Genomic DNA, 20,322 nt, shown 5'->3' with positions numbered 1-20,322 from the left:
CCATGTTGTTTCTATGCAAGTACGTGACTCGTCCGCACAGATAAATCTCACAAAGCGAGATCTCGATGGAAAGTCATCCGTGGTGGCCTATAGCTCCTGGTCCCATTCGAATGAAACGACGGATGCAATTTCGAGACGGACAACTTGGTGGATTCGCGAATGGATTCGCCTTAAACGCCGTACGCGCTCACGGCCGCGGTCATTTAAATCCTGCGGTTTAAGTTTACTGGGTTGCCGGGCCACCGTGCCGCGCCCGTTCGATTGCACTGGTAATTGGCTCCCGATCGAAACCCCCTCGGGTATTCCATTATACGTGCTCTGCATACGCGAGTCGCGTCAGGATAGCCTATCGAACTCGCCGCATCCTTAGGATTAGATTTAAGCCTCCAATACGAGTATTACAGCCGGCGCGGCGTGCCCTGTGCGTTTATTAGCTAATTTCCCTTGAAATCGATATTAAAGTTTGCGTTCTACATTACGGCGTAATTAGACTTAAAAATGTTATTGCAAGTTCACTTTTAACGAAGCATGCTCTTTTGACGTATCGATTTTTTTAGGTCTATAACAAATTCTCATATAATTATTATTTCCACAATAATCCGATAAAATATGAGAATATGAGCGTTACAGGCAGCTATTGGATTTTATGTATGTTCATCCCTAATACGATTTCCCTAAAATCGGGTTTTGAAATGGAAATAGAAATGGATACAGTTAAACGCGTATATGTGTTCGTAGACTAATATTTTTACAGCATTGAAATTCGATTGGCAAATATTTGCGTACAACACGAAGACATATTCAAAATGCTCCTCTGTTTATTTCAGTTTAGTTAAAAGCTTTTGACATGAAGCTATCCAAAGATACAAATAAAACAAAATTAAAAGTATTAAAATTAAATAAAATGAATGCATTGAAAGACAGATTATTCAGAGAGAAATCTACAGAACTCGTGTCGTCACAAAGCGTTGCAGCTGACGCAATACTATTATAACATGTAATATACCTAATATAGGTTATTCTTATTATATTTATTAAGTGTTAAAAGAACACTCTCTCGTCTCTGTCGAGAGACGAGACCGCGAGGTTGCCTCCGTGTGTAAAAACACGCGCGCTTTTGCACGCAAAACGACACGTGTGAAGCTTTCAATTACACTGTCATAGGGAAGAGGCGTCACAACAGTGGAGTCGTCGACGCGTCCTTTGTCCGGCGGGTAAATGTAATTTTAGCGACACAACCTCGCGAGCGTTTTCTTTCCCGACGCGAACCGTCCTTCGTTTGCTTAATCGCGAAATGACGAATGACGTAGAATCCGCGATGGCACTTTACTGACAGTGCAATCACGTGCAATAGACACCTCGATATGTCCCCGCGAGGAAAACGACGTACGCGTTAATTTCTCGTTAATTCTCGCGTTTCTGCTTTTTGCGTCATCCTGTCGGACAAACAACGAGTAGTCTGCTTACTCGCGCGAGAATACGGTGGATCTCGATGCGCGGACTTTTGAAACCTAGAGTCCCTGTAAGAGAGTTGTGTCAATCTTGTATAAATTTTCATTGGCTTTGAAGTAAAATGGCGGAACCAATCATCGATGCTGTTATATCCCCACTTTTGAGTAATGTGAACGCGGTGGTTTAGATTTTAAAAGTTGTAAGAGTAGAATTTACGTTAAATTATATAATATTGACAAGTAGACAAAGTTAGAACGTCACTTTCGACCACATAATATCTGTATCTTTTATATATTTTTAATTCGAAAGCTTTATAATAATATATATAGACTTACTTATAATTTTGATATTGTAAGAGCTGGATCGAGAAAAATATCGAGACTCCACCGGTGCCGGGATTTAAACCGAGGCCTCGTTGCCGTTCGTATTAGCAAGCTTTCGTCTTGCCTGCCACCATGACTTTACGCTCTTCGTAGTATAAGGTCTAGCGTCCCTTTCTGCTAGAGTCCCAATTAGACGCCATTTTACTTCAGATTGACACAACTCTCTTATAGGGACTCTATTGAAACCCGTCGCGACTGTTATCGCCTGCCAATTTGCAATTTTGCGCAAGAATGCAAATGCATACGAATCGGCGTGACCTAATTCTTGATTTAATTCCTCGGCCGCCGCACGGTAATGAACCGCCACATCAATAATAAATTTTGTATCGCGAGAATTTTTCTTTGTTTGGCGTACGTGTGAAGCGTGACACGACGTAATCGCGCATTTATCAAGACAATTGGGCACAAGTGTAAACTCGCCCACGCGCGGCCCACGTATTTGTGCCATCATCGTGTCGATGCAGAATAATACTCGTAAAGCAGCCTCGGTAAAACGGTAGGAATGATTTCTGATTGACTGCCGTTATTTTTAATACAAAATTGTGAAATGCGTTCATTGGGAACGTGCTATGGAGAAATAAAGAATAAATTACCTAGGCTGAGAATGAGGCCTATCACTAAATAATTGTAAGGCACTTTTAAATTTATTATTTAAAAATGCGCTTTATGTCTTATATGCTTAAAAGATGTGCCATAGAAAGTAGATAAAAAGTAGCTATATAAAATTAAAATCGACAGCAACACGTTCGTTTTGCAACAAAAATTTGTGACAAAGTGTGCGTAAGAGCTATTATATTTCTATAACAATTCGCTGCAAAGTTGATCAAATACAGAATACTTTATAATTTATTATAATATATTATAATATTCAATATATTTTATACTATTCAACTTCCTCTCTTTATGGAAAAATAAATTTATTTATATTGTTTGAAGTAAGTATATTTTTTTGAACAATGAACTCTTATTGAATAATTCATCATAACTCACTTATCATTTGTGTGTTACCATCCGTATAGTTAAGACATGTAATTTCAATTGTCAAAATTAATTTGTTCATCTGAGCGATATTGTATGTTAAAAATGCGTATATTAATCCGAAGTTGATTGATTTATTTAATTTACATGAGGTTATTTACGGCTGATGAGGACTCTGTGAAGTCAAAACGTTCCGTATATCAGCGTTAATATTATAATAAATTTATATATATATCTCAACCAGTATAGCTCAATTTCTGGGAGATTTATTACTATTTATTTTTTAATAACTCATTTGAATGATTATTGCTTTAGTTGCTATTTGTTTATTATCGGACTTACTGGGGATAAAGTTTTTTAATAAATTGACCTACTTTTGAGTTGCTAAAATTGTATCCAATTACTAGAAATTTTCAAAAATCAAAAAACTAATTACCGTTCAAATTATAGATAATTGTGATGTCTAAAAGTAGAGTATAAATCCTAAGAGATTTTCTTTTTATGTGATTAATAATCATTTTAAAATTTATTTAGAAAATAATTTTTTATTTAGACTTTGTTATATTCATAGTATATATTATAACAAGGCCCAATATCAGAATTAAAAACTTTTTTTTATTTATTTACACAAATATTTTATATGTATAGAAGATATATTTTATTTTTGTGAGTGAGTGAGATACAGAGATTTTATTTTTATTTAGCTTATTTTACTATCTCTGTAAATAGAACTAAAATAAAATAAATTTGGTGGATCATTCTTTGCCTCAGGTGCCTTATACAAGTTTATAACACACCGTGATATTCTACACACATATCCCTTCTTTCCAAAAAATTTACAATATTAAAGTTGGTACGAACTTGAAATTCTCGGATATTCAATTTCTATCTAAGACGAAGCGGAAAGCGTCACGTCGATCGTCTCGTTGCTAACTGATCTTTCGCTAAACCTTGTCCGGTTGGTCGTGTGCGCCATCAGACTTCCAAACTTGACGTTATGCACGTTGAGTTTTCAACGTTTCTGAACTCGACATTTAATCCTGAAGTTCTACGAACTCTCTTCCTTCTTTCTAACGTTTGTGAAACGCAAAACTTTTGATCCACCGATCTCTCGGCGTGAGTTTCTACTGTATGGAATAACGCCAGAAACCTTGCGTTCCCGAGAGTTTATCGAAACGGAAGTCACGTTGAGAGACACGTTGGATATTCGTAAGAAATCGTGAGATGTAAGACGGGAATTGCAGATTTTTCAAGATCATAAAATGGTTAATGAGTCTCAAAGGATTCAGCCATTCTAAAAAAAATGAAAGATTTTCTTGATTAAAAGCAGTTTTACTAATATTTGATTTAGCTACTATATTCACACGTATATCTAATATTATTTGCAAACAATATTAAATTAACTAACATTTAAATGAATAAAGGAAAAGGTGATATTATATGGCCCTTGTAAGTAAAATATAATGGCCTCTCTCTCTTAATATCTCTGTTATTACGTAATGAATTATATATTGATTATTTATAGAATCATTTGTTTAATAACTCTCCATTATTTCATAACATCATTATACAATACGAGCATTTATTATGATGTATTTTATTTATCAGGTTTTGAAACATTTTCAATTACATTTTAGTATTTAATTATACGTATTTCTTCATTGTTTATAAACTCGAACATGTTATTACGCAATCTGTGTATACTTGCGTTTGCTGTTCGTTATTTAATATTTAATTTGGCTGTGTATATTTGGAGTTATACAAAGTTAATCTTTAATCGACCAAAGGGCCAAAAGCCCAAAAAGCATATTGTACGATTTTGTTTTGGGTTTCTTTTTAAATGTTTTGTGACAAACTTTTTCAAGCTTACTATTGTTTTTCAATATTGAATTTTACTTCAAATTTTGTATGAAGACTAGTAGAAATCTCAAACTATTCTATTAGTTAATGCTTTTTACTCAATCAAAGATTAAGGGATTTATATAACTTTTAACGACTGTGATGATAACATTACAGTGTTGTTTTTTCACACTGTATCGCTACAGTTAAGAGTTACAGAATAGACGTCTAAAGATTAACATTTTATTAAATTTAATTTAAACGTGCTCATTGACAATCTCTCTTTTCCGAAGTTTTTATATAAAAATAAGTATATTTACTAAATTAATTGTAACTCTATCGCGCTTATTTGTAGCTCACATGCCATGCACTTTAGATTTTTAGTACTGAGCAGTCTATATGAGGTAGAAATTAAATGTACTTATATATTAAATATTTATATATATTCTGCAAATATTTTATTTCTTTTATAACTTTGTGACTCCAAATACTGCGTCTTTTAAACAAAATAATTTTTTAAATTTATTTTTGTGGGAGGTCACATTACCATCCCCTATTTCTCTTTGAAGTTACTCTTTGAAGTCCATTATGCTTTGTCGTCATGTTTTTATAAATAATGTCCTAAGTAATAAATACATATTTTGTAACTTTGAATTTATAAAAACTGATCGAGGAATACTTTGACAAATGTAATCGCTAAGTTTTCAATTTAAATAACAATTATTAACAAAGTTATTGTAAAATATAAATGAGAGATTATAATACCACCTTTTCTTCTATTAAATTAATTTAATATTATTTACAAATAATATTAATATATAAATAAATATTAAAATTTACATATAAATAAACTTACATACAAATATATATATCATATAATATTTATTATATTATTCCCTCGACAGTTTCAGCATGTTATAAAAATATGTCGAGAAGTATTATTAATTTGATGTCGCAACCATTCGCATGAGAGATCGTTCATTTTGATAACACATCCAGAGATCATTCTTTATCATCCCTCTAATAACTATGGTGCATACTGTATGTCTCAACGACCACCATAAACATTTCCTTGATAAAAGTGGCAGCCGGTAAATGAAATAAACAGTATCGTAAATAAGTGAAAATATTGATCTTTATCTAGGCCATCAAATCTCACTTTACGTGCGCGCGATGACTGACGTTTATTTAATATTTATGAAATGTTATCTATCAAGAGAAACCACATTCTCTTCGGCTCAGAACGCCATAAGTGTCACCGATTGATGTATCATACACTACTCTTCTTTTTACAACGTCTCTCAGAAATATCCGTTAATCATTTTTATTTCTTTTTTTTACCTTATTTAATCGAAAAATTCCTTAACGAAAAAAAAACAAGTTATCAAATATATAACAAATTTCATGTTATAGAAAATAGCAAATTTCGTAAAAGTTGATTAAAAGTTATTAATAACATTGCTTTTTGAAATTGATAAGATATATTAATTTTTATAAAAGAATATCAAAGAGAAATTAATATCTAAATATTAATAATATATTAATACAATATATAGTATTTATCTATTTATACATGCATTTCTTACTCTCGCTCTCTATTTTGTGAGAACGATAGATATATATTTCTACTTATCACACTATAAAATCGCGATACTATAATGTTACACTAACAGGAGAGAAAGAGAGAATTACAATAATAAATTTACTATACATCTCCGTAGTAATATTTATTATATCATAACAAGATAGTAGCGATAATAGTAATAATAATAATAAAGACATCTTTTATGCTCAAAATATACATTGAAACTTAATGTCTCAATATGAAACGTGATAACTAGAATGATGTCAGAAAAATACTATAATTAGAATAAAATATAAAAATCAATAGCCACATAATATTTTGACGTTTTATTCAATTTTAATATAAATTAACCTAATTTATTATTTTAATATAAATTAATATAAATTAGGTTAATTAATCGTATTTTTTATAAATATATATCTTATATCTCCGCTAAATGATTTTATAGAAGTGTCAAATATCTCTAAAATTATAAATAAGATAAAAATATTCAAGGACTCTTAGTATAACAATAATTAATACAGATAGAAAGGGCGATGTAAGAGTCAAGTAAAATTTAATTTAAAAATAATACAATGTATATATTTAATTTTAAATTTTAAAAATAATAGAATATAAATATAAAAATATATATATAAAAATAAAATTATAAAATTACTTTATTTTCTACTCTATATATTTTACTTAAGAGAAATGTATCTCAAATAATTTTCGAAATTTTTTCTTAATTTTTGTTCTTAATTTGCTCATAAATAAACTGTTGACGAACCTCTTTTGATTAAATAACAAAAAGAATTTCAAAGAACTTTTATTTTTTTTTTCTTGTCGCTTTACGAAAATAGAAAAATTTACCTGTTACCAGATCCGCTATTGGATGTAGTACAATAACAGCAGTGTGTTATGGTCAAGTAAATTCTCGTTTATTTTTCAACGACGCCTACGTATATCGAGAATCCTGTACGTGGGCGTGGAAACTGAGACTGCTTCTCAGGTCGCAAAGCTCGATTCTGTGCTACATATTGACGTCGACCACGCTTGGAGTATTAATCTTCCAAGGATTGTAATTCGTGCGACAGGTGGTCGGTCAAATCGAGAAATCGACCGTTGATACCGATTAGAGACAAGATTCATCTAATTGTTCGACGGATTGATCGGAAATTAACATTTCGGATAATTCTAATGCTCGTATACGTTACTTCAAGTCTTTTTCACAAAACTTGTTAACGTATCGCTTTATTGAGATTGATCGAACTACACGTTTCTTCTACTAAACTACATGTTTATTTCATACGAGATTAGACTCAAGTCAGATTACTCTTGATGGAAATGTAAATACATCATGGAAAATCGAGCATTAGTAAGGGAAACAATTATCCCTGAACCGACTAAAAGTGAATCCTTTCTGATTAATTCGTTTTTTGAATATTCAAACTGTGCGGTTATGAATTTTACTGTTTTGTTTTTTGGAATAAGTATGTGATATTCAATCGAATGCGAAATGTTATATCAAACTGTCGAATTAAAAGCTCTTGAAATGATGGATATTGCGCGCTTGCATCCCTCAATCAAAATATATCGCTGTTTGCGTTATATTTGGAACTTCATCGCTCGCATCGTGTTGCCGCTTATTTTCTTTGGCCCATTTCGTTGATCCTCATACAGATTGACTATCGATTTCGCAGCCACACGTATATTCATTCACACTCATAATTAGGACAGCACTGTTACACTTGATACACTTGAAAGCGCAAATCGTATGCGTTTCGTGTCAAAGTCAAGCGGAAATTATGATTTCTACTCGTCAGTTTGATAACGCAACCGGGTGCCTTGATTAATCAACGAATTGCGATTCGACGCATTTAGCGATGCGCCTCAGCAATAATTGCACGTGCCATTAATCACTGCCCGAATGATGCACTGCGCGTATATCGTGCTACTAAATTATCGGCTAAATGATGCTTTCTATTATTTTATTAACATCTATCCAAACATTAATCGCTAAAATGATTTTTTTTCCTCGCGTGTATTAATTACAGTTGTCTTACCCTCCAAGCAAAAAAATAGGGTCACTGAAAATGTAATTGGACAAATGAAAAAGTTGTTTATCTCTCTGTTATTAGAAATGTTGCAAATATTGGAAAGAGGACATGATTTTTGAAATGCACTTTGCATAATAATTAAATAATTACTTTGAAATCTATAAATTTTGCCAAACTTTGAGAGACTGTATCTCAGCTTTCAGGGATTGCAAGACAATTTTTCTAAGTGGTAATAAAGAATATTGAAAAAAATATAAGATAATTAAGAATATTAACTTCGAAACAGTTAAAATAATTTTTTCCGTTCCATCAGACAGTCTTTTTTATGAAGACCACAAGCAAGTCGTATTGAAAAATTCTGAAAATTTTACAATTTTTAGCTTTTTCCGGATAAAATAAAGTCATAGTGAAAAATGTCATTACATAGATATTAAAGTCAAAAACCTTTCCTTTAAAATGACACAACGAACATTGCTCTAGCATGCCTAGAAGCTGAGTTATCAGGTTCCAAAGTAAACCGTACATTTTGCAAAATTTAAGATAATTACCGCTGGTATTCGTGTCACCGCATGTGCATTACGGGGTGAGTACTCGGTTGGAGTTTGTATATCATTTGTATAGAGAGAGAGGGGAGAAGAGGGGTAAGAAGAGAGAGAGAGATATCACTCACACACACACACACACTATGCACACCACGCACAGATCCTTACAAAGAAGGAGGATTTAAAGTTAAGTATAAGTATTGTGAACGAACCGTGAAGAGAAAATGATGAACCGTGTGAGGTATTCATCTCCGCCATTCACAAATACACACATCACACACATTCTATACACATGATGTACAAACTACGTCCAAGCAAATTTTCCACAATCGGGTAACACGAATGCCGACTGTAATTACCCAATATCTTAGGAAATGTACGGTTTATTTTGGAATCGGATAACTCAGCTTCTAGGCATACTAAAATAATGTTTATGTGGTTATTTTAAAGAAAAGGTTTTCAACTTTAAAACTTATATGTGGTAATTTTTCATCTTGTCCTTTTTATTATATTCAATATATGAATCAGAAAATATTACTTTAACTGCTAAAAACGTTTTATACACTATCCGTATTTAGCTCTTCCGTGATATACACATCGACAGCCAACTACTATATTTAAGTGAAAACAATCTAGTCGATCGAGATTCATGTTTCAAGTAAGGATTATATGACCGAGTTACGCCTACGATAACAACACCGGTTTCGTCAGCAATACCAACACGTGCCACCGTACGGAGATTTGAGATCGTGACGGTTTCAAGTTTAAACGTACGCATATTAATCGGATCAGATAAACAGTTTCTTTCCCGTTATCTTTTGATGTATACGATATTTGATCATAGCCATAGCCAATATCCATCTTCGGATCTTATATTTAAGAACATTTTAAATACAGTCTTAAGATGTTATGAATTAATCAAAGAGCCGTATTAGCTTCTTAAGACATTACTTAAGACCATCTTAAGTCATTACTTAAGACATTAAGATGGCCTTAAAATAAAAACGGACTATGAATACCATCCATAATCTCATGGCATAGTCAATGCATTAATATTATTATTAGATATAATTACATGTCAACGTATCTTGAACATTTTATTTGAACATATTTCTTTTTACATGTTTCAGTATATACAATAAAAACATATAAAATATTACGTATAAAATATCAAGTTTATATTTAAATGTGTATATGCATTTTAATATAATTGTGGAATATATATAAAATATAGTTTGTAAATTAAAAATTTTAAAGACACAATAAAGTCATTTTATCAAAGTATGTATCAGAGAAGAGCATAAAATTCATTAAAAGTAAAGGAAATTTAATATAAAAGAATTAGCTGCAATTTTGCAACAATTTTTATGTATTAATTATATTGTAATAATTTTATTGTATTAATTATATTAATTGCGTTTATTATTCAATTAATTCATACAATACATTATTGCATTTGTTATTCAATTTAATTTGACTGTATTCAATTATTTAAAATTTATAAAAAAATTTCTAACTATTAATAATAATTTCTTTTATCATGGCAATCTCAAGATGCTATCTTTTAGCATTTTTCTTTCAGCATTTATCATTTTATATATCTTTGGATTATATTATATTTTTAGATATTACACATCTTTGGATATATAAAATGACCTATATAACTTGCAACAAATTTTATATATTATATTGTGTTATTCTTTAATAAATTATTAAAATATCTCGATACTAATAATGAATTTTTTTCACATAAAAATTAGGATATTAGAATTTTGATTGATATAACAGCACTAAATCATTTTACATTAAATTTTCTTAACTTTAATTAATTAATCTTATCATCACTTTAAAAAATTAAAATTTATTTTTCCTTCCTTTATTGCACTTTACACATTATTGCAATAGATTCCCATTACACAAAATACATAAAATAATAATATATGTATATATTGTACATATGTGTCAGTTACACAGAAAAAACGAATTATTTTTTATGTGTATAAATGTGTGAATTAACTCTACATTTTTTACTTAAAAAAATATATTTTACAGAAAAAAGTTATAAATTATATGTAATCATTATTTAATATTTCATGATATATTGTAAATCAAACTTACAAATCATAAAATATGAAATAAATTTATTACAAAGTAAGATCATGTTTGTTAGATTTTACAAACTGCTATTTTTCAAGATAATTTTAATGTCACAAATGGTGTTAAACTAATGTAATTTACTTTTTCTGAGACCTAATAATTAGACAGAAAAGTATCGTTTATAAATTCTTTTTTTGAATCGTTAATTTCGAAATTTAACGTATATATAATATTTTTTATAAGTTTATATTTTTTTGAAGTATTTAATCTATCGTAGAGGAAAGATCGAACATTCTCAGGACGTAAAATATCTTTTGAACATTTGTAGAGACGTCTCTTGTAAGGATGTCCTTTGTGTGCTATAATAAATTCGCATAATAATTATTCCTGTTGGGAGTTGTTGTTTTTTCAATTGTTCTAGTTTCGAATGCATCAAAGTCAAGATCGTTACTACTTAATCAATTATTAGTTTTTGATGTTTTCTTCAAAATGTATATCATTGTTAAATTTGAACTGCTGGATAGTCTGCATATATACACAAAAAAGGATTAAACATATTATGAGAAATATACTAGAATAATTACAGTTTTAATGTCATGCTCTACGTACTTTATTTAATTGTTTAATAGAAAGATGTCACTTTTATAACTCTTATTTGAATATTTAAGAAATGAAGATTTGAATATTATATATGTATGTGTGGATGTATTCTTTGTCCGATTAATTGCTATAAATTAGGTACTAAATAAATCAGAAATTTTATTAAATTAAAGACAAAATTATTAGATGTTAAAATAGAGTTGAAAATGAGATTAACATTAATTTATTGTACAATATTATGTCATATCAAGTTAATATTCATTCACTTGAGAAAGAGAGAGAGAGAGAATACTTGTAGTATTTTTAAGACATCAAATATTTACCACTATTTTTTACTGGATTTTTGAATACCAGTTTAATGAGAACTTGCGAACGTTTTATTTTCTTTTATATGTTATTGATTTCTATTAATGTAATGCATTTTCTGCAGTACTTTGTTAGGCTTTCAATATACGTGTATCCGATATTATTAAGTATGGTAAAGATGAAGTAATTATTTGAAACAACTCTTCCGTTTAATATTCCAGAAATATAGTCATTAATAGTGCACTTCGTCTTATTACTTTTTTTGTAATATAAAATCATATTTTCCTTACAAAAATCCAATTTGATACTGACCAATTTAATATTGAAAATTACTTATTTTGAATATTAAAAGCACCGAACAATAATGTTTTTAATACTCAAAATAAATAATTCATTATCTGCCAGTATCAAATGTCCGTAAGGGATACATCTACCTTCTTTATTTAGTAAGATAATATGTTGCTTGTATATAGTCTTATCAATCGTTTTTCCTTCCATCTCAATGCATACGTAAAATGATAAGAAGCACCACAAAATTTACAGTTAGCCATTCGTCCTGATAATGTATTACTTTTTCGTACCCAAAATTGTTGTCCTATTGACGATAGAAATATACTCTTCAAGTATTTTTTTTTACATCTAGATTCTATGGTATCATCAATTTTACCACAGATATTGCATATTGCTCTATATCCAGTTAAGAGATTGTAATATATCCAACAATTGTGTGAAATTGCTCTGTTGATATGAAATACTTCATGCTCTTCAAGTAAGTGCAATTTTGCTTTTGTCGATAGTCCATCGTCTTTAGCTTCATAAATTTTATTACACAAAATGCATTTTACCAATGAACTTTCTACTTTAATATAATACCTCCACAACTCACTTTCGTTTTGCGTTGCCATTATATCTTTGTAACAGCGTGTATTACTAAATGTGGCATACTAAGAAACGTTCAGAAGAACTGCTCGGGAAAGGTCGAGGAGAGAGACATGTGGTCTTAGAATATAAATATTGATGTAGAATTTGAATTTCTGTCTAACAAACAGATGTCTCTTTAATTATTTCACTCCCGCAATTTTCAATTTATGTTAAACATTACTTATACGTGGGAAGATAAAACAATCCTACAATTTTTTCATTGTTCTCTTGCATAATATATTTTTCGATGAGTACGTTTAATGTTTTCTTTACTTTTAAAAAGATTTAGTTTTATTTTGATTTTACTTTTTTTTCGAAAGAAGTTTTATGCACCTAATCTAAGACAACATTAAAAATAGAAATCTATTTACAATTTTTTCGGCATTATATATTATTTAAAAAATTACATAAATTTATAGTCTTATAAAATATCACGAACCAATCGTATTAGCATCTAAAAATATTATTTAAAAGGCGGTCTTGAAATAAGAACAGGCTATACGGACACCGACCTTGGAATTCGTTAAATTGGTGACAAATTGTTTTAAGAACGTGCAACTTTTATAACCGATGCACAACCATGACAAACGTTTTTACTGCCGCGGTCCGCAATTCACCTCGAACTTTACATGCGAAATTTCGATTCGTTATACTGTTTCGTTTCGCAGTCGTTCGCAATGACGCGGGAAGAATTTCGAAAGTGCGAAAACACGGACGAAACGCCATTATTGCGCCGTCGGCGCATCGCCACCGCACGTGCAATTAGGATCAAGCAACGGTGCAGACGTACATTTCTTTCTCCTTGGCGAACAATCGAGCAAAATGAACTCTCGGATGTTCCAGCCACGACCAACGGTCGAACTAATTGCAATCCGCGTAATTACTGTACTTCGAAAACGCTACGCTGCCACTGATGGCCTAGTCTGGTACAAAGGAGGGCGGGTTGCCAGCCTCCAAGATAAAAATCATCAATGTTCTTCGCAAATTCCTCCCTTCCGCGCATCCCCATCCCGTCGCACGATTTCCGAGTGTAACAAAACGGAATCTCGGACGCTCGCGCGCGCGTTTACGGTAGCTCGTTATTTCCGCAATTGCTTGTCCAATAAATTACAACCGCGAGCATCGCGGTAATAACTCGATTTGACATTCTAAATGCGCGCGCGGAAAAGACGGCGTAGTTGTTGCACGGCCGTTACCAAGGGATGGAAGCCCGTCGCTCAAAGCAACGCGCGTATTTCCGACCGCGTACGCAAAAATAGGGCGACTTATGCGTTGCAATTAATCCCGCCACTCGCGGCAGTTGCCACGGAGGAATGAATGACGGACGTAGCGGGAGAGAGAGAGAGAGAGAGAGAGAGAGAGAGAGAGAGAGAGAGAGAGAGAGAGAGCGGCAGTTTTTAACTGCTTGAGTCTCAAGCGCTCGTTCACCTCCGCTTCTCGTATCCCGTTGCCTCAATTATTCATCGGCTCGCGTACATCGTGCTCGCCGAGAGCGTTGCCAGGCTCACCAAGATACTTCACCGTAGAAACCATCCATTTGCCCCACCTGCGGAAGCGTGCCCCCTTTTTTTTGCAAGAAATACCTTAGAATGACATTCGAGGAAAGCGCTTCATTCGAGTTCCGTTGCTCGATGTATTCTCCGCTGTAACGTATTATACATACCTTCAATTTACCATGATGTTCTGGATAGAATGCTTTTCTCGCTAGTAAGGTACTTCAATATTATTAAAAAATGCTCTTCTTCCTCCTGTAGGCAAGGATATTACTTGTAAGTACTATCTCTATTTGCATTGTTCGCGCGTGCATTCGAAGAATCTATTAAATTTAGAAATATTTTAGACTTATAAGGTAAATATATTATTAACGAACACAACTCAATTATATTGAAGGAAATGACAAAATTAAATTAAATTATTCACAGCTCTTAAGATGCTTAGATTAACATCAAATTATTATATTTTTCTTCTAAGGTATGCATACTAGTATAAAAAATTATTAAAGTTCTTATGAATTTAATATGTGACGTTATTCTTGTGTTCATGATTGCATTTTAAGATCGAAAAAATTTCGGCGTATAATTTATAGAATTATATAAGATGTATACATATAAGTTTACACTTTAAGATATTTAAGCACTAAGATCCGCTTTGGCTAATAATAAATTAATTTCTCTTAATCGAAATGCAAAAGTTTTAAAAATATTAAGCTTTTAATACAATTCTAAATAAAATTCGTTTCATTCAATTTTAGCAAATAGCGAATTTATTTAAAATCGTACGTATCAATCTTATATAATATTTAAAATTTAACATTATTAATATTTAAAATTTTTTTCATTTTGTCCAATAATTGGGTCATGTCCATTAACTGTCAATTAACTGGTACATTTATTTTATTTAGTATATATATATATATATATACATATATACATATGTATACATTGAATAAAATAAATGGACTAGTATATATTAAACCCAAAACCTTTTAATTATACATATACACGCGGAAAAATACATATTATCTTTAAATATTAATTCCTTGCTTCAGTATTTTATAAGTTAGATTTATTACAAGCACTAACTTTTATGCAAAATATATTCTGAATCCTAACAAATTTAATATATATTTTAATCAATATTATTAAATTAAAGGAAATTCGATTTACTTATTACATAAAGTAACTTCTTCGATAAAATTTCATAATTTCTTTTATATTCTTTAAAGGAAAATAAATCCTGTATGTGTATGTGTACCAAGTAAGTACGATAATGAGTTTTCTAAAATTTGTAATAAGCAAGTACTTTAAGACTATTATAAAGAGAATTTTCTTTATTAAAGATAACGATTATATACTTAAGAAAATAATAGAATAATCACTTTTTTTAGCAGAGTAGAATGTTTTGTACATAATAATTAACTTTTTTCTTCTCTTTTCTTCTCTCTCTCTCTCTCTCTCTCTCTCTCTCTCTCTCTCTCTCTCTGTATTTCTCTTTTTCTCTCTCTTCTAACATTTGTAATAAATATATAGATATATTTCAAGCTTTATTAAGAAAATGTTCTTTCTTAAAGATAACCGTTACTTAAAAGAAAAAAGTGAATAATTACTTTTCTTATAGCAGTAAAATGATATTTTCTGTATGTTTCTCGTCATAAAAAAAATACTTAAAAATTTATTTATAACATTTTTTATGATTTACAATTTATTATAGACTTATAGCGATTGATTTTAAATTTAATTGTTTCATTTCACAAACACACCCTGTAAAGTATCTATGTTGACCCAATCTATAATGAGTTGGATGAGTACTAGGAATTCTCGGTGACATTCGAGTGAACTCATAAAGTATGCGCGGCGCGAGTACAATTACACTTCTTGTTGAACGTGTTAACCCCATTGGCTTATCACACTTGACATCGTAGACTGGAACTATTAAACACTATTATATGTCAAATAAAAGATTTTGATATTTAAATTTTAATACTCTTCAGTTTTTTTCTAATTTTAGGAACACTAAATTATTACGATATTGCTCAGTATTATTACATAACCATTACATTCTCTCTAATAATTACAAATGTTAGAAAACTAATAATAAAGAATTCACTTTAATGTTACTAATTAATTATTGCAACTTGAAATCTGATGTTTCGACATTTTTCACATAAAAAGGAAGAAATTTTAAGAAAAATGAATTCTGAATTAATTTCCAAATTAGATTTTTAGAAAGGCAAAACACTTTATTTCCGTGAATTGAGAGATGAATCAAATCATCAGAATTATATCTCGAATATCTATATATGCATTTGTGATTTCATGTAGAATTACACACGTTGAGTTGATGGAACCGATGTAATTCAGATATTCAAATTATAAACGCCATCTACATATATTATATGAGTCATATATTACGTTATAATTCCGTGAAAAATAAAGAAAATGCATAATCATATCCGAATGCAGGTTGGCCTCACACTTTTACATTTCGAAAAATTCTTCCGTGATTTTATACCATCTGCCGCCCACGTTATCAGAAAATTAAAACGATGGAACGCTCGGGCAAAGATTATGCAGCGGTCGAGCGTTTGCGCTCTCGTATTTGCACTGGTATCCGTGTACTTTACGGTGGATTCTGCAGCGAGCATCAATTAGTTGGGGCAACGACTCAACACAAATAAGCTCGTCCCCCAGTGTTTCGCCCAGTCACGTGGAACACGATCCAGTCAATTCGAAAGGGGCGAGGCGTTTCCCACTCTTTCTATATACGCCCGCATCCCCTTTTATCCGAATTTCCTGAATCGTTAAACATGTTTAGCACACCGTTCGACATAGTCACGCAGTGTGTTTAATGTCGTTTAATACAAACGACAGAGACAAATAATTGCGGGACGTACCGCATATGTAATGTGGCGAGAGCGAACGGCATCGCGGAGCGACGTGTGATCCGGTTTTCAATTAAAGATTTGTACGTCCACCTGTTTCGGACTTATGTCGAATTATGCCAGTCGCCAGTCGGTAGTTATTCCCGTATTCAATCGCTACACTTTCTCCAAAGAGCGGGTTTGTACCCTCCGGATTCTGCCTTCAATCACATTTAGCCGCTTTCATTCCACACTCACCTCTCTGTGTGACGTGCTGCGCGAACAATTGCGCAAATTATTTCCGTACTACGAAACGTAAAAGGGATACACGCGAAGCATTCACTGTACAAGACGCAAATTGAAATACGCAAGAGCGAGATCTCTCTCTCTCTCTCTCTCTCTGCTAAATTTATCTCAGATATGTTTCTATTAAGGTGCTCGCATTTCTTAGCTTCCGAGAATCAATCCTGGTACAATGTAACTTTGTTGAATCGAAATGGAATCCTTTTGAGAATTCGCAAGAAAAATCACTCTTTCTCGATCATTGAATCCGCATGCGGATATAAGAAGAGGTTTTTTATACGGTGCGACTTCGCGGAATTCGAGCGCGAAAGAAAGGAAAACTGGATTTAGCGAGTTCGATCGAACACCCCCTCTGAACACTCCCTTCATGGTGGAGACTGATCTTTTTGGAAAACCTGACAGCTCGGACAAAGAAATTCTCTCGGTAATGTAGTCTCGGTAAGGCGTGTACGCTTTCGAACGTCTTCATGGAAAATGTAATTAAACTGTATCGCAGTAACGGGTCTGAGAGTTTTGCGTCGTCGTCGATATTAAGCGAGAAAGTTATCACATCAAACGCAATATGCCGCCATCAAACTGTAACGTAATAACGAAACAGGAATTCTTGTTGAAAGTTTGCCGCCGGAAACGGACATACTGCGTCATTTTAAAATTTCCTATCTTTTGAATGTTAAATAAGGAAATAGCAGAATTAAATAAAACAATAATTGGCCTCTTGAAGATAACATCTTTATTCTTGAATCTCTGAGTCTTCAGATATTTTAATAAGTATTTAATGATATATAATATATTATATATGTACATATGAGGATAAATATTAAAATTTTTTAATTATTATATTTATTTTTAATCCTGTGAAGGAGATAGTTTAAAGGTTGATTTATACTGGCCGTAGTTAACTTATGCCGTAATCTGTAAAAATTGACCAATCACAGTCGAATGAGAGGGGAATAATCGATTATAATTGGTCAATTTTTACAGATTACAGCATAAGTTAACAGATTACGGCCAGTATAATCCAACCCTAACTTGTGAGGTTATTTGATATAACCTAATTTGCATTTAATTAAATTAAATATTATAGGAGTATAAATAAGTTTCCGCCGTTTTTTCATCAAAAATTGAACATTTATTGTGAAAGAACGGTACCTAATGTTTTATTCGAAGTATTGTTCATCGCTAGCCACTACTTTTTTCATATCTTTCTGATAATTGGCGGATTCCACGTCGAAACTACGTTCTTTGTCTTCGACGTCAAATTCACCGTTCTTAAACTTTTGAAACCACTCACGGCAACTTCTCTTTCTTAAGGCCTCACCATATACTTCTACAAGCAATCGATGCGCCTAAGATTTCTTCAAATTCAAGTAGCTCCCGCAAATGACGCTTATTCGGCTCAAAACTCGACATTTTCACACGAAAAAAGATATATGATGCTAATACAAAGTCGCTAATATTTCAAGGTTATGTTGTTGCCATAAGTCCAATCTTACGATATGACGTTTTAAAGCAGACAATTTTTTTTTTTTTTTTTATTAGAGAAAATACAGAGTAAGCCATTAGGAGCAAGCTTGGGCAACACACAAACTTAATATTACTAAGGCCGCGTATTTTGGAGTACATTTCCATTGCTGAGGGGAGTGTAAGGCTCCCCTCCTAATCGCACAGACAATTTTAACCATAACATACTGATGGTGCCATCTTTTGTGAAAACGATGGAAACTTATTTATATACCTAATAAATTTATGCGTAATGTTTATAAGTAAAACTGAGAGAAAATTATTATAAGTTTGGAGTCTCTCAAGCAATAAACTTTTAATATTTGTTTTTATAACAATAATTCACAACACAATATTTCAATAGCTCTCTTATAACAATATCTCATAACATCAGGTTGAGAAACCCTGGCAATATGAAATGCATTTGGTAGTTTGCATACCTTGTACAGCCGATCGATATTAACGATAAAACGATCGTTGTAAGCTTTTGTTCATTGGATATTCCGATCTGCACTCGTTGCACTGCAATGTACTAATCTAATTGCGGGCTCGTGAAACGGAACCATTTTACAAAGAAACGAATCGAGATTCATTTTTCCCGATACATTTTCATTTGTATGCGTTTATTATCTTTTAATGTCTCACTCGTGATTTCCTGATTTTACATTTACAACTTAACGTTTATATCATTTCTATCTCTCTCAGTCGCATTCTATAAAATTCAATGAATGAATAGCTAAATATAATTATTAAACATCGGTGCAAAAGATTTTTCAAAAGAATATCTGCAAAAATGCAATTATACAATTACTAGATTTTGTATCAAATGAAATTGTAGAAAACTTCTTTAAAAAGTAGATTTAAAAAAATTTCTCTCCAAATTAATAAAATACTGAAAAGACAACTTTGCTTTTATTATGTTGAAGATTAAATTTTCTCTGGCAGATGTGATAGATCTTTTGCTTCAAGCTAATATTTAAAAATCGGCACATTTTAACTCTCGGTTAGCAATCTGAGTCTTTTTTAACACAAACAAAAATTTTATTTACTTCTTCCCTATTTTTGCTTACATTTCAATTTTTATTGAATAAGAGTTATTTTAATACTCGCGAATTAAAAAACTATTTGATTTACCATAGCGAGGCGCTATACACACACACACAAGCATGAGCCCATGTCTGTGCGCTCGCCTTTGGCCCGAAAATGAGCATACGAACATGAGCTTGTATTTGTGTGTATAACTACCAGTTTTGCTAGGCCACCGACTAATTCGGTGTCGCTACCATCAACACGGAGTTCTTGGCTGAGTATTCAGGAGACTTAAAATCCATTCTTATTTTAAGACTCTTTTAAGTAACGAGATGCTAATAATAACTCTGTAATTGATTTATAATATCGTAAGATTGCATATCTTAAG

The 20,322-nt window shown here is 31.7% G+C and overlaps 1 protein-coding gene across 1 annotated transcript in view; it reads left to right on the top strand.

The window, feature by feature from the left end:
* Nucleotides 1–20,322, top strand: part of RhoGEF3 (Rho guanine nucleotide exchange factor 3) — a 103,948-nt gene that overhangs the window by 13,700 nt on the left and 69,926 nt on the right. The gene's annotated exons all lie outside the window — the stretch shown is intronic.

This window comes from Cyphomyrmex costatus, unplaced genomic scaffold (assembly GCF_001594065.2).
Source record: "Cyphomyrmex costatus isolate MS0001 unplaced genomic scaffold, Ccosl1.0 scaffold199, whole genome shotgun sequence".
Lineage (NCBI taxonomy): Eukaryota > Metazoa > Arthropoda > Insecta > Hymenoptera > Formicidae > Cyphomyrmex > Cyphomyrmex costatus.
The sequence above is the reverse complement of the archived record's forward strand: the minus strand, read 5'-3'. Positions and strand labels throughout refer to the sequence as shown.